General features: G+C 38.3%; 1 protein-coding gene across 1 annotated transcript in view; it reads left to right on the plus strand.

Moving 5' to 3' along the window:
- The first annotated feature begins 18,274 nt into the window (after window positions 1-18,274).
- Window positions 18,275-19,343, plus strand: part of CRISPLD1 (cysteine rich secretory protein LCCL domain containing 1) — a 51,136-nt gene continuing 50,067 nt past the window's right edge. Inside the window, exon 1 of the mRNA XM_055286562.1 lies at window positions 18,275-18,690. The gene's annotated coding sequence lies outside the window, so the exon portion shown is untranslated. The remainder of the gene's footprint in view (window positions 18,691-19,343) is intronic.

A 19,343-nucleotide genomic window follows, 5' to 3' on the forward strand; every position in this document is an offset into this window, starting at 1 on the left:
GTGGTCAAGGGAATGCCTCTTGTGTTCTTTGGGCAAAAAATTTTCACTACTTACCAAAGGCAAGAAAACTTAACTTTAGCCCTCAAAGATCCGATTTTAAAGCTATTCTCTAAGGTCCCACTTTGGGGGCTCTATTAATAACTATAGTCTATTTTAAATAGTTTATAGTGACATTTATATCCTTGGATGATTAAATCTACTGTGAACTAAATGCTTCATTTTTTAAATGCTTTTTGTTTTAAAATACATAGATTTACCAGAAGAGGGAGCACTCTGTCTAGTCTCTGTTTACTCGATCTGTTTATCTTTTAAAAAATTGTATAAACATAAAATGTTTGAAAACTACCTACAGTTAGGCCGGGCGCGGTGGCTCACGCTTGTAATCCCAGCACTTTGGGAGGCCGAGGCGGGCGGATCACGAGGTCAGGAGATCGAGACCACGGTGAAACCCCGTCTCTACTAAAAATACAAAAAATTAGCCGGGCCTGGTGGCGGGCGCCTGTAGTCCCAGCTACTCGGAGAGGCTGAGGCAGGAGAACGGCGTGAACCCGGCAGGCGGAGCTTGCAGTGAGCCGAGATTGCGCCACTGCACTCCAGCCGGGGCGACAGAGCGAGACTCCGTCTCAAAAAAAAAAAAAAAGTTTTATGTGAATGTGTTTTTTGGCATTTCAAAGTTTTACTTTGTATTTATATAAATAAAGGTAAGAGATATTAAAATTTCTAAATTGCATTAAGTAAGGGCATTAAATATTTCAGGACCAAATAGCTTTTTAAATTACCTTCCTTTCCTGAAGAAATTAAGTGAACTGTTGATGTAGTTGAGATAAAACCATAGAAGAAAGAGAATGTTAGTTAGAAGGTAGTTTAATGGCTTCAACTTAGTTATTGTTACTAATTTCTTTTTTTCCATTGCACTGATGCCATTTTGACCATTTAACCATTAAAAAGATTAAGTGTTATTGAGTGATGTTTATGAACGTTTCCCTCTGGCTTTTACAATATCTTAATAAATATAACACGTGTAAATCCACTTATGGCCAATATGCAAATATTTTGGAGTTGTCACCTGAATGGAGGAAAGAGATAGTGTGGCATATACATTTTTCTGATTTTTTTACTCTTATTACCAATTATACAGCATGTTATCTTAAATGACCTCATCCAAAACTGTATCAGTGATTATTCTTCAATTTCAACCATGAGGAAAATGTTGATTTCAGCATGGTCTGCCTCATGCCTGGGCTCTTTTCCATGGTAGATATGTTGCTTATTGAGGTTACTGCATTTCTCTGTGTATGCCCTTTAAATAATGAATTGCCTGACTACATTAAATATTAGAATTATGGAAAATATATGAGATATGGAATCATAAATGTACAGGTGTAACTTAGAATGCACCTGTTATATTTAAATATAGAACCGTTCTTTTTTTTTAGAGGCTATATTGGGAGAAGGCAAATTTTGGTGCCTCTGTGGCATGGTATCCTATAAATCTGAGGCCCATTAATTAGTGAATTAGAAAAAACTAGTCTGCTCATCAGAGCTGTTTACTTGGCTCATCTGCCTGCAAGAACTACGTTGCTGAATGCTGTTCTTCAGTGTCTCTTTTAAGCAAAAAGGCACTCCTCAGCTTGTTCCGTCTTGGGAGAGAGCCTTGGGAAGAGTGGATGCAATCCAAGGGTGTTACTGGAATTAGGGCTCTACAGGGCCAGGTTAGTGTGAGGATGGTTGTGGTTTGGTTTTAAGGGCTTTTTTTTTTTTAGCTTGCTTTCTCTGTGAAGCTGTCCCTATGTGAACCTCCAGTTCCCTCTTCCTTGTGGCACAGATGGAAAGGCAAAGGAGAGCCGGATTTCACATTGAGCCCTATTTCTCTCTGTGCCAAATATACTCGCTGGTTATAATAACATATATCTTATTTTGCTCTAGGCATGCAGTGATTCTTTAAGCCGCCAGGTTCCATGTAGCACATGGAAGGATCTGTTCATGGAGACTCAACAGGAAAGCTAATTCACCTGCGTTGCATCCATACCTTCCCTTTAGTGCCCAGGGTAGTAACACACAGCTTTACTAGTGCCAGCAGGACCTCTCTAGCCTCAGAGTGTTGAAGCATTTTCTGAAATATCTAATGCATTGTCATGGAGTCATGAAATTCTCTTCAAAAAATAATAGAAGCCATTTCTGTCAGGCTCATTTACTTTAAACATCAATGAGATGGCATTTGGATTTTAATTTCTTTAACAGTGGAAGAGCATGAGCTTTGGCAGGAAGGGAGTGTTCTCTTCTACAGTTTCCACTGGAGAGGAGACTTGGAATTCTCGCCAGTTTTCAGGCAGGCTTGTCAACCAAGATTATTACTAGGCCAATAGGAACTCACCTGTGGGACAGGGAGGGATGCTCCTCCTCTCCCTAACCCTTTATTACCAGCTACTTTGCCTCTTCCTTGGAGTATCTCGGCACCTGGGGGACACACAATAGAGAGTGCTGCTTGGAAGAGAGACGGAGGCAGATTAACCCTGAGGCTGATGAAATGAAGCTTCAGGGCCCATCACCTGCCCAAGCCATTTCCAGGACCCCAGGAAAGGAATTAACAATATGTTCACCTTGTCTTATGTTTTCACAAACTTTGCAAAATACCATATTTTGATAACAACCAATTAAGAACTCTGACTCTTTGTATGCTGCTCCCCCATTCCTCACACTTTCCCCTTGTCCAGTGATATTGAAGTAGCCCTAGAGATTACTGGGTAAAGAGGAATGGAGCTGGGCAGCTAACTGTCAAGTTTAGAATTAGAGGAATATGTTTAGTTCGCAATCTCTTCTAAATATAGTTAAGTTATTGGTAGCTGTCTGCCTTAGGAATGGCTTCTTTGGTGCTGAAGGAGAAACAGTATCTTTCATCCCTTTAGAAAATATTACAATGTTGTTGTCATATAAGGAGGCATACTCATCCAAAGACTAAAAGATCAGCTATCATAAAAGAGTTTCATGCAGTGACAGATTAATGCATTATATTATTTTTCTGTACTAGCCTGGGATCTTTTACTCCTTTGTAGGGTAATGCATTTGTATGGGACTTTGATAGAGAATTGCCAGATCTGATTGACTTCTAGTGTTCTTTGTGGACAAGGTCAACATCACCATCAACAAATATTTATTGAATGCTTATTAGGTGCAAGGCACTGTGGTAGGTAATAGGGATTTTAGGATTGCTAATTCCTAATCAGAAGAGATTACTTTGTCTTTGCGATGGTTAATTTTATGTGTCAACTTGATTGGATTGAAGGATGCCTAGATAGCTGGTAAAGTATTGTTTCTGGGTGTGTCTGTGAGGGTGTTTTAGTCAGTGGACTGGGAGAGGAAGACTCACCCTCAGTGTGGGTGGGCACCATCAAATTGGCTGCCAGCGTGGCTATAACAAAGTAGTTGGAAGAAAGAGGGCTAAGTCTTACTGAGTCTTCTGGCTTTCATCTGTCTCCCATGCTGGATGTTTCCTTCTGTTCCTCCTGCCCTTGGACATCAGACTCCAGATTCCTCAGCCTTGGGACTATTGGACTTACACCAGTAGTTTGCCAGGGGCTCTCTGGTCTTCAGTCATAGACAAAAGGCTGCACTGTTGGTCTCCCTGCGTTTGAGGCTTTTGGACTGGGGCTGAGCTTGCAGACAGCCTATCGTGGGACTTCGTCTTGTGATCATATGAGCTAATTCTCCCTAATAAACTCCCATTTTATTTTTTATTTTTTATTTTCTGAGACAGAGTTTCCCTCTGTCACTCAGGCTGGTGTAATCTCTGCTCACTGCAACCTACGTCTCTTGGGTTCAAGTGATTCTGGTGCCTCAGCCTCCCCAGTAGCTGGGATTACAGACACACACCACCGCTCCTGGTTAAGTTTTGTATTTTTGGTAGAGACAGTGTTTCACCATGTTGGGCAGGCTGGTCTCAAACTCCTGACCTCAACCCATCCCCCCACCTCAGCCCCCAAAAGTGCTGGGATTACAGGTGTGAGCCACTGCGCTGGGCCCCTAATAAACACCCTTTCATATATACAAACTTCCTATCAGTTCTGTCCCTCTGGAGAACCATAAGACATTCTTCTAAAATAATTTGTCTGTAGTCATGCATTGATAAAGTACATTATAGTTAGCATCACATTTGACCCTTACAATACCACTCTGCAGGTGTTAGTGGATCTCTTTTAGAGATGGGTAAACTAAGACTCAGAGAGCTCATGTAACTTTTTGAGTCCATGAGAGTATATATGGCAGAGCTTGGAGTGGACCTCCTGTCTGGAGGAGGTCCCTCTGAGCCACAGATGCTGCTTGCCAGTCCCTCCCTAGGTTCATCATTAGATGTAGCTGGTAGGATGCCTTGACAGAAAATGTTCTTGTGACATATCAAGTCTGGGTTCTAATTCTGACTGCCTCAATTGCTAGCTTTGAGCAAGTCAATTAATGGCTCCCACTTTGTTTCATTGTATGTTAAAGGGAATAATAATCCTTACCCCAACTTGGTTTGAACATTTATACATATAGTAGGACATGAGTTCTGTGAGGAGACTACTAAAGGGTAGTGGTAAGAAGGCTGAAGAAGATGCACAGTCTAACAGCTATACTCATGGTTCAGATCTCTCTCTCTGTGTGTCTGTCTCTCAATTTAAAAGGTATCAGATGCAGAAAAAGCTTCTTTGTCATTATCGCCACAGTTTATATGCCTGTATCACTCTATTATCCTTCCTAAAGGCAACCTCCAGTTTATGCTGATGTGTATTTGTCTCTTGCATGTGTTATAGTTTATTTACTCATATACAACCATCTGTGAGTAATGGGATGTGCTTTGCAGATTCCCAGCATATGGCAAGTCCCAGTGATGTCAGAATGGGAGTCCATATTTCTCTACATCCTGGCCAGAAATTGATATTGGTATTCATTATTTTAATTTGAATTTCTCTCATTACTAATGAGGTAGTACATTTCATAAGTTTGTTGCCATTCAATTTTCTCCTTCTATTCTTTGCCCAATTTCACCTGTTGGGTCATTTGTGTTTTGCTTAATGATTTTTGAGGTACCTTGCTGATTGTGAATACAAACCAGTCATTGATATGTTATCTTTTAATCTTTTATTATTTTAATCTGTGGTTTGTCTTTTAATTTTGTTTTTGATATCTTTTATTATACCAAAGCTATTTATTTTTATCGTTGCTAAATATATCATTTTATTTGGACTATTTGTTTTTTTCATCTTGTTTAAGAAATTCTTTCGTTTCCTGATAGTAAAAAGATATTCTTCCTACATTAATCCTACAAGTTCTCAGCACTCTTTCATGAGGATCTTTAATGGAATTGGTATTATTTTTGTTTGTGGTATGAAATAAATCTATAATTCTGTTTTTCCACAATGAAGGCAATTATTCACAGCACCATTTAAGAATGGGCCAGTCTACTACTTTAAAAAAAAGCCACATCTATTATATACCAAGCAAGTAGAGAGAACATTGCTAATAAAATGCAGCCAAGCACATGGGACAGTATTGGCTATTTTTTCTTCAGGTCACACTCTAAGGGCCTTTAGCTACCATCTTTAATTGTGCAGAAATCATCATGGGATGCTATCTACAGAGTGGCTTCTTGCCAACCTACTGCTGCATTCTTAACTTGTTGAACACTTCAAAGGGCAATAAACTTCTCTAAAAAGACACATGAAAATGATTTGGCTGGTCATGGTGCTCAGTTATAGATCTGATTCCTTTAAAAAGCTGATCTTGGAGAAATAGAGTCTTAGAAAATCTGCTGGAAGTGTCCCTTAATAAAACAAATTCCACCAACCTTTGCCAACCATGGTACAATCTGTGGTATAAGCACTATTTTCCTAATAGCTTATCATTCTGTGTCTTGACCAAAGGAGAAGACCTCATTCAAATGACCTACTTTTGTTAATGACTTTGTTTTCTACTTTTTCCAAAATCAAAAATTCAAAAATCTTCTGAATGTGCAACTAGAATCCTTTCATTTCTTCAAAGTTTGACCAGGTCAGTCATAGAAAGGATGAGAGTTGGTGTCTATCTAGAAGGACTTTGTGCTGTTTTGGCCTCAGAGGTTGAAAAGAATATGACTTTGATATATGGAAAGAATTGAAATCATATCATATATTATAAAATATTTACCCCCATAAACTAGAATCAATAAGAAACAATAAAAATGTATGTGGAAATCTTCCACCTAGATAGGGCAATGGGGTGGAAGCCATTGGGTCCAGTTTTATAATCAGACAGTTCAATCATCCATCTCATCAAAAGTTGCATTTCCCTGGTGATTTTTTCCTTCTTTCCCTTGATTCTATTAGCACCTGTGGCAGGTGAAGCAGTTGGTCTTGATAGTGGTCAAAAGACCATCACTCTGTCAAGAATCCTGAGAACCCCATCTCATGCAGCTTCAGGAAACAAATCCACAAATTTCATCCAAAGTAGTGTAACAATTCCACTGGGAGCCCAATCAAGTGCAAGTTTCTTTCATTAGAGCTCTAAATGATCAACTTTTAGATGCAATAAATACAAAGTTAATTGGCTGAATTTTATTTGTGAACTTATTATTCTATTTAGAAAAGGAATAATTTGGCTATAAAAACATGGGAAAGAACATAGAAAATATCCATGAGTTTTGAGTCCTCCATTCCTTTGAATTTATTAAGTTATATTGGTTAAACTATGATTCTATCAGACTTGAGTCCAGAAACAAAGGTTATTTCTTGTACTGGAAATCTTGAAATAGCAATGAAATAAAAAGAAAATAGTGTTGGTAAAGCTGGCAAAATAGGTGGAAATAATTTCTCAGAATATGGAACTGATGTTGTTAGTTGTCCTTAGCAGGCATGATGGCCTTCAAGTTTGCCATAATTAAATGCATATAATAATGAAATTGATATCTTGAGTACATTTTATTTTTTGAGATATTATCTCCTGTGGTTAAACTTCAAGACTAGACCAACCTTTGGCTTTCACTATTCTCTCATAGTTATGAAAGACATGATACTTACATCTGAGAACAGAGAGAGTCAAACCGAATTATGACACTTTCTTGGCAGAAAACTCTTAAAATTAGGGCAGTTTTAATTTTAAAAATTGACAATGTTTTGCCAATAATTTGGTTTAGTAAATTTTATACATGAATGTAGTCATGAATTTTTTTACTTGTGCTTGCTTACTTCTCCACAAACATGAGTAAAGAAAATTTTCTTTTCTTTTTTTTTTTGAGGCGGAGTCTCCCTCTGTCGCCCAGGCTGGAGTGCAGTGGTGGGATCTCGGCTCACTGCAAGCTCCGCCTCCCAGGTTCGCACCATTCTCCTGCCTCAGCCTCTCCGAGTAGCTGGGACTACAGGCACCCGCCACCATGCCGGGCTAATTTTTTTTTTTTTTGTATTTTTAGTAGAGACAGGGTTTCACAGTGGTCTCGATCTCCTGACCTTGTGATCCGCCCGCTTCGGCCTCCCAAAGTGCTGGGATTACAAGCGTGAGCCACCACGCCCAGCCGAAAATTTTCTTTTAATATACCTTTTATCTATAATTGTACTAATAATAACTTGAAGTTGCTCCTTTTTATAATCATCCAAAGGTTTTTACCCTGTTTTTATAAAATGGATGAGTAAGTGAAAACTAAATTGATGAATAAAATACATTTCTAGAGGCTTGTTGAAAGTCTCTGCAGGTATTTTCATGGTGTTGATTACCAATGAAAAGCAACCAAAGTCATGTAGACTTATGAATCAGTAAGACATAATTACTGAGTATTCATGAAACACCAAGACAGAGCTGCCTCTGTCTAAGGATATTATATTCTCCCTTAGACAGCCACAGTAGTACAGTGACGCCAGGGTTATGCCACAAACTGAAGATCAGTAGCAATGTATATTTTACCAAATTAAATAGCTAAAAACTTTTTTCAAAAAATAATTTTTAGTTAAATAGATTTTTAAGATATAAACATGTTAGTATTAAAAGTAAAGTGGAGCATGACAAACAAAACTTTGTCTTTTAAGACAGTAAGAGAGGGGGATTGTGGATAGAATAGTAAAAGGGGTAACAGTAAAAGAAAGAGTATATTATATAACTTTATATTCTTTTCTTTCATGTTTGCATTTCTTTAATTCTATTCCTATCCCTTGGTTTAACAAAGTGAACTAAGGGCAGACCTTAAACAAATGGTGAGAAGCCAGAAGTGGAACAGGAAACCTGGTTTGATAAAGGCAATTTTTTCAACATGTGGGACCAGTGCTTCACCTTGTTAATAGATGGTCTGTGAGCTGAATTGTTACTAACAGATAAGCTATTAATTTAAAATAGAAATTGAATCCATCTTATGGGATTTGCAGAAGTAATGGTTTTTCTTACATGCTTCTTTCCAGATGTTCTTTTTATAACTACAGGCAATCTTAATTTTTAAATGTTCCAAATGTATAATTAAAGTTACTGTTTCACCTCAATTTAAAGTATTAAATCTTGAATAAACTTAGACAGACTGCTGCTTTGGCAAACCAAGGAATGTGTCTTGAATTCTTCTGATTCTTTCTTCACCCATTCTGTCTGCCATCTGGCTATAAGCCACTCTTCACTTTTCAAAACACACACACCTACTTCTTCCTTCCTGGCATAAGCGTGACCCTACATTTTAGAACATGAATTCCTTTATATAATATTGTTCAGGGCAGAAAGCCTTTGAACTTCATTTTTCCTTTTCTATTATCAAGAAATATGTCTTACCCTGGATTTGAGACTATATGCTTTCTGTTGTTCATCTTCAGTCAAGTGGACGTGCCTTTTTGTACTACCAGACCCTTCCAAACTCAAGAATCCCACTTAGTTTGAACAACTCTTTCAAGGCCATTTTTTTTTAATCATGTGGCTCACTTCTTAAAATATAATATTAGATTATGATTGACTAAATCAGCATATTGTGAAGACTCACAATAAAAGTTGTTAAAAGTTAAGTCACTAATGAGGGTACTAGCCATTAGTAAAACCTAGAAACTTCAAAACAGAATGCTTGGCCTGCATCTTCTCTATTAGTTTGCTATTTCTTACCTACTGTTCCCTACTACCAAGACCATTTTTATATTTTCAAAATATGCTTGTACCTGAAAAACAAAGGATCAAAGGTGAGACAGGCTTGGTGGCAAGAAGAGGGAGGGTGTGGTAAGCACAGGAGCTTTGAGAAAAAAGCTTATTATCAAACTCTGTTCAGACTATTCACAATAGCAAAGACATGGAATCAACCTAAATGCCCATCAATGGTAGACTGGATAAAGAAAATGTGGTACATATATACTATGGAATACTATGCAACCATAAAAAAGAGCAAGGTCACGTCCTTTGCAGGAACTTGGTTGGAGGTGGAGGCCATTATCCTTCCAAACTAACACAGGAACAGAAAACCAAATACCTCATGTTCTCATTTATAAGTGGGAGCTAACTGATGAGAAAACATGGACACATAGAGGAAAACAACAGACACTGGATCCAGTAGGAGCATGGAGGATGGGAGGAGGGAGAGGATCAGGAAAAATAACTAATGGGTACTAGGCTTAATTCCTGGGTGATGAAATAATCTGTACAACAAACTCTCATGACACAAGTTTACCTATATAATAAACTTGCGCATATATCCTCAAACTTAAAAATTAAATGAGCAAACAAAAATAAATTCTGTTCAGGTCACAATCTCTGTGAACCTCAATAATATTTATTTCACACAGTTTTTGTAAGATTGGTACATTAAATATAAAAGTATTTATCAGTCTTTTGATGTGACAGTTTTGTTCAACAGACATTAAAATATTAATATTTCGGCCTGGCACGGTGGCTTACAGCTGTAATCCCAGCACTTTGGGAGGCAAAGGTGGGCTGATCACCTGAGGTCAGGAGTTCAAGACCAGCCTGGCCAACATGGTGAAACCCCATCTCTACTAAAAATACAAAAACTAGCTGGGTGTGGTGGCGAGCACCTGTGATCCCAGCTACTCAGGAGGCTGAGGCAGGAGAATCACTGGAACCTGGGATGCGGAGGTTGCAGTGAGCCGAGATCACATTACTGCACTCCAGCCTGGATGACAAAGTGAGACTCTGTCTCAAAAAAATAAACAAAAAAAATTTAATGCTTCTTTAAGGACTTACAGAAACATCTATTGGGCATTCATGTCTGTTTGTGCAACTGACAGTTTTAGATACTCTGATTATTACACATTATATGCATATATCAAACAAAATATCTCACGTATCGCATAAATATGTACAATTATTCTGTGTGTATCAATAAAAAGAGTAATTTATATTTTAGACAGAAGCAAATCTTAAATAACAATGATCACTTTATCACTGCAATTTACTTACTGTTTCTCTGATCTAGTCAGTGAGAGGTGAGAAAAAATAGAGGAATCAGTAATGAAAGAAACCCAGTAATACATTAACAAAAAATATTGGGGGCTTACAGAAACGTTTACTGGGTATTTGTATATCTAGCAGATTGGCTGCGGTCTTGGCTGGCCTCAGCAGGACTAGGTTAGACTCCAGGATTTAGGTCAATTCAGACATACTCAAACTAAAGAGCAACAGCTACCTGGGTATGCTGTTCTGATGGCAGAAGGTAGAAGTTCAAAGAGGGCAGGCAGAAACTGCCATGCCCCCAAAAGTTTTAGCTTGATATAGGCACTCTGTCACCTCCAGCCACATTCTGTTTAGCAAGGCAAGTCACATGGCCCAGCCCAAAGTCAGTGACAAGAGAAAGAAGATTTGTAGGCAAATAATTCGATCTATTACTACATGGAGTATACTTAGTTATCAATAAATGGTGCTTTTTTTAAAAGAAAAAAAAAGCCACTTCCTTGACCAGTTGCATTTTCGCACCTAAATTCTAGCAAGTACATATTAAATTTAACTTTTCTTATTATGAGTTTAGATAGCTAAATAATATTTTAAATAAAATAGTATATATTTTAATGATCCTAATATCTGGATTACCAGTGTCATTAAAACAGCCACTTAGAAAAGAGGATTTTCTTAAGTCTAAAAGACATGTTTTTCCTGTTGAGCTTTGCTTTCTTTGAGTATTTGAGGATATGTGTAGATTTTATATTGTGGGTAGAATACTTCTGTATGAGAATGATTAGAAGTTATTGGAAGATTTAGGATTTGGGATGAAACTTGAGAGGAAGGAGAAGAGAGAGACAGGCAGCAACTGAGAGATGTTATAATTTGGAGAATAATTTGGTCAAATGACACAAGGACAAAAATATTTGGAGGCAGGGAAGTGCCAAGAATGGGTACCCGTGTTAACAGCATAGCATGAAGCTAGATAGAAGCAAAAGCAAAAGGCACCTTCTGTGAACAATGCAATTACAGATAATAGAGGTTATGAATGTTTTAGATCTGTATGTAAAAGCTGGTTATTTAAGCATATTTTCTATCTTTGTGCTTGGTTTATTGTTTATAAAGTCATTATTTAACAAAACCTTTATTTTTTATTTTATCATACTATATTTTTTTTAAACAGAAAGCATTTCTAAATCTGTGTTAATTCTTGGGCTTATTCTCAGGAGACTAGTTAGATGTTACATTACAAATAAAAAGTTGCATATTTTCTTCCATATTTCCCGTGTTTTCCCTGCAACTTATCAAATTAATTTTTTAAATCTCTCCTTCACTATCTAGTGAAATAATGTATTTAACATTCAAATGCTACATACGTAGGTACACATACACTATTGTTAATGCATTTATTTGTATGTATTTGATGAATCCAGGGATTTTAATTGTTTTACTTCTGTAAAATATGACTCTTTAAATTACCATTAAAAGTGGACTGCAAGGTTTTTGCCAACTTTTTCATCACGGGCTAACTAACAACAATTGAGAAAGCTTTCATCCTCCTTATATTAGGATGAAAAGCCTGTCTCTGACATTAATTCTGAAGATTGATGGGTGAATACTTTTCCTTTTACAATGCTTGCCTTTCAACTGCCCCTCCTGGTAAACCTGAAAGGCAACCTCTAAGCTAGGCACATTGTGAAGCACTTCTACAGATCTAGAGAAATAAGAAATCAGCAAAAGATGAAGCTGCAGCTAGATTTCTCACGCCACCCTGAATGTACTTCAGAAATACTTCTTTAATTTTAAAACTTTTTAGTATTATCCACTATTCTGGATATTGTGTGATATAAAGAAATTAAAATACAGTGCTTCGATCTACACAGTTTTGCTCTTTTTAGTTGTACATCTACGGCTCCTGCTGTGACCTACGACACTCTTATGATGCTCAGATGCTAACACTCTGAATACGCCAGATTTTCATATAAGTGATAAAGAGATTTATGGAAATATAAACCATCAATTGATAAAACATACATAGTAGAATATCAGTTAAACAGAGCATCATTCTGAAATTCAATTCTTAATAAATATTTGAGTCCTCTCTCTAGAAAACATTTTCCCGTGGATGTTAGGAAGAGTATATTGAAAAGGGTGAATGGTCTGGAAATGGATTGCATTTCCCTCTCTCCTTCTTTAAAAGAAATATTTACATATATACATTTTAATCTCAGTGAATGACTGGGGCAGTACTTCTTAACTGCTTACTGAAAAGCTGTTCATTGTAGTGGGTCTGCAGATACTGTAGGGAGCAATTATGCTATGTCTGGTACATCCAGGGACATGTGTGTCCTTTTCTAAGAAATACTAAATATTCCAAAAATCCAAATTTATTTGTTCATTAGACACACATGGTAAGAAATACAAAGCTCATATCATCATAATCTCTCTTCATAAGGAGATTTTAGCATTGCGGGAGAAATACAAGTATATGAACAGCTATAATTTACAGAATAGAAAGTGATTAGATTTAGAGAAATGAGAAGTACCAGAAAAAAAAAATGGCTGGCTAGAACAATTAACATCTTTGCAATGGGGATGGTAAGGGTGTTCATACTCAGAAAAAATACATGGAAGAAACTTCAAGCTGTGAAAACAATATCAAGAAAAGCACAGAAACACATAGAGAAATTATTGACATTTCTTTCAGATGCACAGAGGACAGTAAAGCTGCAGAAGAAAATTAAAAATGAATTATTACATTTAGTGATTGAAGATCAGTCAAATTTCAAAGAACAGATGACAAAGTGGGTCTGCAAATCTAAAAATAAGCTTAAAATGATTACTTTTCCACAATCAAGAAATAAGGAGTTTTTGGATTATGGCATTAATATAGGCCTTAGCAGTAATATACTTTTTTCTTTTTAAAAATTTTATAGATTTAGTGTAGTTTTGTTACATGGATATATTGTGTAGTGGTGAAGTCATCGGATAGTGAACATTGTACCCAATAGGTAATTTTCCATCCCTGAACCTCCTCCCACCCTCCCACCTTTTGGAGTCTCCAGTGTCTATCATTACACCCCGTATGTCCATGTGTTCCCACTGCTTATCTCTCACTTATAAGTGAGGACATGTAGTATTTGACTTTCCGTTTCTGAGTTATTTCACTTAGGATAATGGCCTCCAGTTTCATCCATGTTTCAGCAATTGTATTTTTGAATAGTCCAATTGAAACATCATAATAATTCTAGATTTAAAGAACAATGACATTTTTTCTCTCTCTTATTTCTGAAACTTGAATGTTCTCCAGAACAAATTCATGAATTTTTTTAATAGTGATGACAAGAAATGTAAGCTTTATATATAATCATTGTAATCTTAAATTAATCCTTCTTCACATTATAACACAAAAACCTATTTCAGATAGACCAAAGATCTAACTGTAAAATGTAAAATAATAATGCTAGAAGATAACACAGGAGACTTTTCTTCATGATTCTAGGATAAGCAAATATTTCTCTAAAGGTCCCACAGAGCACTAACCACAAAGGAAAAGACTGATAAACTGGACTTCATTAGAATTAGGACATTCTGTTCATCAGCAGATAGGATTAAGAAACTGAAAAGGCAAAGCAAGGAGAGGAATAATAAATGTATGATATACTTTATGTCTAAAAAGGACATATACCAAAAACAAAAAAACTTACAAATTAATAATAAGGTATACAACCTAGTTTATCTATTTGAGTTGTACAGAAGCATACCTTAGGTCCCAGTAGTTCTACTCTAAACTACATAGCCAATTTTTCAAAAAGTGTTAATATGTGCACAAAAAGACATGTATGAGATTGATCTTAGCAGTACTATTTTTAATAGTTCTAAACTGGAAGCAATCCTAATATTCAACAACAGAATGGACAAATAAATTGTGGTATGTTCACCAAAGAAAAAGCACAGAAGTACACATAGAAATTACTGACTTTTTTTTCCCAGCTGCATAGAGTGAAGAAAGGGTGGTAAAAAAAAAACATAAAAATGAAGTTTTAAAGTTGTATTTATTTATTTATTTATTTTTGAGACAGAGTCTTCCTCTGTCATCGAGCTTGGAGTGTAATGGTGCGATCTCAGCTCACTGCAACCTCTGCCTCTCAGGTTCAAGGGATTCTCCTGCCTCAGCCTCCCAAGTAGCTGGGATTACAGGCATGCGCCACCACACCTGGCTCTTTTTTTATTTTTAATTTTAATTTTTTAGTTTTAGTAGAGACGAGGTTTCACCATGTTGGCCAGGTGAGTCATGAACTCCTGACCTCAAATGATCCACCCGTCTCGGCCTCCCAAAGTGCTGAGATTACAGTCATGAACCACTGCACCTGGCCAAAGATTTTTTTAAAATTGGTCATATAGCTATTCCATATACAGCTACATACAACAACAGGAATAAGTCTCACAAACATACTGAAATAAAAGAAAATAGACACGAAAGAAGCCAGAAAATGGAATTTTTATAGACCACAGACTCTTTGGCTTCCAATGTAATGAAAGTTAACACGGGCCAAACAGATTTCCCAGATAAGGCTTTTATTTCGGGCTTGTGCTTGAGTATAAGGGAGACAGCAGAAGCAAAAGAATCCTCCAGCTGACTCCCTGAAAAAGCTGGTGTGGATTTTTTTAATTAGGCAGAGCAAGAGAATTGACATCATGTGTAAGAAGTTATGCAGGCTAGGTTGGGCAAACCTTGTGAGGGGTACCGGATGCAGGTCAGCATCTGTGGTTGCGATGGTTATCTTGAGTAATGGGCCATCTGGAGGTCTGGCCAGAGGCAGGAAGGATGCAAATCAATTTTTCAGCATTCCTTCCTGAGATGGGACACTCCACAACCTTGATTCCATATTTGGGTCTTCTAAGGCCCTTTTCTGGACTTAACATTTACCCTATTTGAGTACTTTCTACTTACTGTTATGTTTTAAACGCTTTCATGCATTAACTCATCTTAATACAAAAGTAACAGATGAGATAGCTACTATTATTTAAAGAGAAAGGATTCAGGGCTGCACAAATTCCAATGACTAGTGGCACTTCATGAATCTAATTTAGGCAGCTTAATTTAAATTCCAAGTTTTAAAACATTGCCCTACACTGATTCTACCTCCTAACACAACAGGAATTCTATTCTTACACCTCCCCAATAGAGGATGTACTTACCAAAAAAGTGGTGATAGAACAGACATGGAGTCATGAAATTATACAGTGAACAAAATGTCTATAATACCCACTTTTGCAAATTCAGGTATAGGAAAACACGTAAGAATAGATTTAAAGATAACTATGCACATAAGCAGACAATAATAGCCACATGGAAAAAATATGATATTGACAGAAAAATGTATCTTCTTTGTAGAAATGTATCTGTTAGAATGCTTTGTGGTGCATGTAACTGAAGAACCTAATCACTGTTATGTAAACATTTATTATTTATTTTAGCAAGAAAAATGGAAGATAGGTGTTGCAGTGATTGGTCAACGGCAGGGAGAGTCAGGCCCAGTTGGTCTTTTTGTTTGGCCGGGGTAATGGGTTTCTGCCCTCAGGCTTGTCTGTCTTCTTTGCAAAGTAAGAGCTGCATCTTTCAGTTTCACAGACTTACACACTGGTACCTAAGGAGACGTTTTCTCTTTTTGCATCTCTTTTTATCACAGAAGAAAATCCTTGCCAACCCTCCTCCTTATCCCCAAGTCTTCCTTTCAACAGCTAGGGTTGCACGACATGCCCATGCTAAATCAGTCACTGGTGGCAGGGATAGATTGTGATGACTGGCTTTGACTGATCAACATTCGCCTCCTGAAGATGCCAGTTTGACAGTATGTGAGAGGGTGGATATCCCCTGTAAATTGGAGGCTATGGGCTTTGAAGGAAGAAAGGGGTGGAAGGCTGGTTGTTGGTAGGCAACCACCAGTGTTTGCCACAAGAAAGTAGTAATGCTAAAAACAACCAGGGCTTTACAAGTAACAGCCTTAGCCACAAACCAAAGTGCCACTTTTACGTGAATTCTGTGTGAAGAAGATATTTTCTTATGTCTACACACAGATTTCTCAACAACAAATAAAAAATATGAACAGTATCATCTTTGAGTATTCAAGAATATTGTGTTTGATTTTACTGTTCAAAATGGCATTTCCGACATATATACTCAATCAGGAATGACAAGATGTATTACTGAAATGCTAACATGATGAATGTTTAAATCACCTGCAGTACCCAAATTGGAAGACAAAAGAAATGCTGAGTCAAAGGATGTTTTTTCCTTGTTTAGAGAAAGATTTGGAATTAAAGACTTAAAACAATTTTTATTTTCTTTAATGTAAGCCTTTAGGTGTTGGATTCATACATTGTGTAAGAATGTTTATAACTGAAATATTCAAGAGTTACAAATTCATTTAACTTCACTTCCCTATCATTTTAATTCCCTTCTTCCTAATTTGAATTCTCTTTGCAAATGTTTCAAGTAATATTATTACTTTCAACGGCTCTTTATTCAATATTCAGTATACTTTTCAATGCCACATGAACATTGCAGTATAAAAACATAGTCTTCATCTGCTGTAACAAACGATAGTTCTTTTACCATAAACTTTGGAGGTTTTCTATCAGTTTCTAGGAGGGAAAGCCAGTTTTCTCAACCCTGTGCATGGAAATTATGAATAGTTATTTGAAAAATACAAAGTTAAGAACTTTTTTGTACTTAAAACTGCTATAAAATTGCAAAATTACACTTCTATAAAAGTCTTACGTGCATCAAAACTTTTCACCTTCTGCACCTTTCTAATAAGTGATGCTTCCCTTTTCTTTGTGACAGGAAGCAAGGTCTCACCTTCAGCTGAGGCTTAGAGTTGAGTTTTTAGGTTTGATAGATACGGTGTAGTTGAATGGTGGAAAGAGACAGGCAACAGCTTGGGATGATTTGAGTTACTACCATAATGTTGTACTTTATTTGATCATATGCTAGATACTCTAGCATTTAGAAAGAAGGAAAATTGAGACTATGATTCACCACATTAGGGAAGCAAACATGGATTAAATAATTAAAAATAAAAATAAAAAGCCCCACACTCGGTAGGGTAAGCTGTTGTGAATTTAAAATTAGTAATTTTCTTACCCCAGATTACAACATGAACAGAGGAACGGCCTCTCCTTTCACTACCTATTCTAGCGCTGGTGTTTCAATTCCTGTCAACAATCCCTGATAAATTAATTAATGGAACCCTTTATATCAACTCCTTAAACGTATACATCATCGGAAAAAGAAGTGCTATGGCCACCTTGAGAAGACAATGCCTCATATTTTATGAATAAAGAGGGGGTCTCAACTGTCAGGCCATTCTGAGTCACATATTGACCCCAAATTCTATTGAACATCTTCCCCACCTGGTCCTCATCAAGGATGCGGACCCCTGGGAAAAATAAAAGGAAAAATCTTTCTCCATTTCGTCCCCTATTTCCTCTTTTGTGTCTTCAAGATTGAAGGTATTAACCCCATCCCCCACCCACTCCATGCTCTCTGGGGCAGCCCCCTCGTCTGTAAGGACCCTTAAAGGCATTTCAGCATCTCAGCAGAAAGGAACTGATTGGGAGGAGGATCGTTGAATGCAGGAGAGCTGGAGGATTGAGGGGGGTTGGGGCCTTCCTTGCACACATCTCCCACCAGGGGCCAGACCTTCCCGGCTTGGGTCTCGGGAGCCCAAAGCACGCCCACAAAAGCCGAGCGCCCTGGCTTCGCTGCGTTCCGGAGAAGCAAGGGCGGGCTGCTTCTCCCGGATCTGGCGGGCCTCTGGCCAGGGCTGGTTGGAGGTGGGGGTGGGCGAGGAGGGGCGCTCAAGTCACGTGCCCGCGCTGGGGCCGCAATAAATGCTCGCGAGCGCGAGGGAGCGACGGAAGCGCTCGGCGCCTGGTTCTGCGCGCACCGGCTGTACAGAGCAAGAGCAAGAGGTCGCCGCCAGCCTCCGCCGCCGAGCCTCGCTCGTGTCCCCGCCCCTCGCTCCTGCAGATAATGCTCAGAGACGCTGGGGCGCCCACCCTGGCAAACTAACGAAGCAGCTCCCTTCCCACCCCAACTGCAGGTCTGATTTTGGACGCTTTGCCTGCTACTTCTTCCAGGTTCAGGGATCCGCAGAGGCGGAGGCTCGCGTATTGCTGCAGTCAGCGCCCACGTCGCCCCCGGACGCGCGGTGCTCAGACCCTTCCCGAGCGGGGCTCTCCGTCTGCGGTCCCTTGTGAAGGCTCTGGGCGGCTGCAGACGCCAGCCGTCCGGTTTGGCTCACCTCTCCCAGGAAACTTCACACTGGAGAGGTAAGGGCGATTCTAAAATGCATCGCTGGGTCGTCAAGCTGCCACCCTTTCCTATCTCCCTTTGCCTTCTTAAACTACTTAAAAAAAAAAAAAAGCCAACTGTACAGAGTGGTTGGGCACGATGGGTGGGTGGGCTACTCAGAAAGCAGCGACGATAGAGATTAGCGGAAGCTCTAATTCTTGTAAGTGACTTTGTTGGTTTCACCTACTTTCTCTGTCGCGCGCTTTCCATTTGAGTTCAGAGAAAGAACAGTGTGTGCCTTCACACTTGAGAGGAAAAGCTCTCAAGTTGCCGGGGAGCTGCTGGCTTCTTCGGGTGCAGGCCACAGATTAGTCACAGACTTTCCAGGAAATAAAGATTGAGTTCTTGACCTGAGCCTGAATAAGAAGAGACTTACCCCAGGGACCCAAACCATTCATTTGCAGTAGTTCACGGGGCCCCCTAGATGTAGCCATGGATGCATATATGAATAGCCTTTTGTATTTCTTTGAAACATTCACTCTCAATTTTAGAATGCTGTGGACATTCTGAGTGTGAAACAGAGATGGGCCACTGGAATAAAATAATACCAAATAAAATATTAACAATATTAACTCTCTTCATAGAGAGACATGAACCTCTAGATTGAAATCAAACGTTCTAGGTAGATATA

Source organism: Symphalangus syndactylus, chromosome 7, assembly GCF_028878055.3.
Source record: "Symphalangus syndactylus isolate Jambi chromosome 7, NHGRI_mSymSyn1-v2.1_pri, whole genome shotgun sequence".
Lineage (NCBI taxonomy): Eukaryota > Metazoa > Chordata > Mammalia > Primates > Hylobatidae > Symphalangus > Symphalangus syndactylus.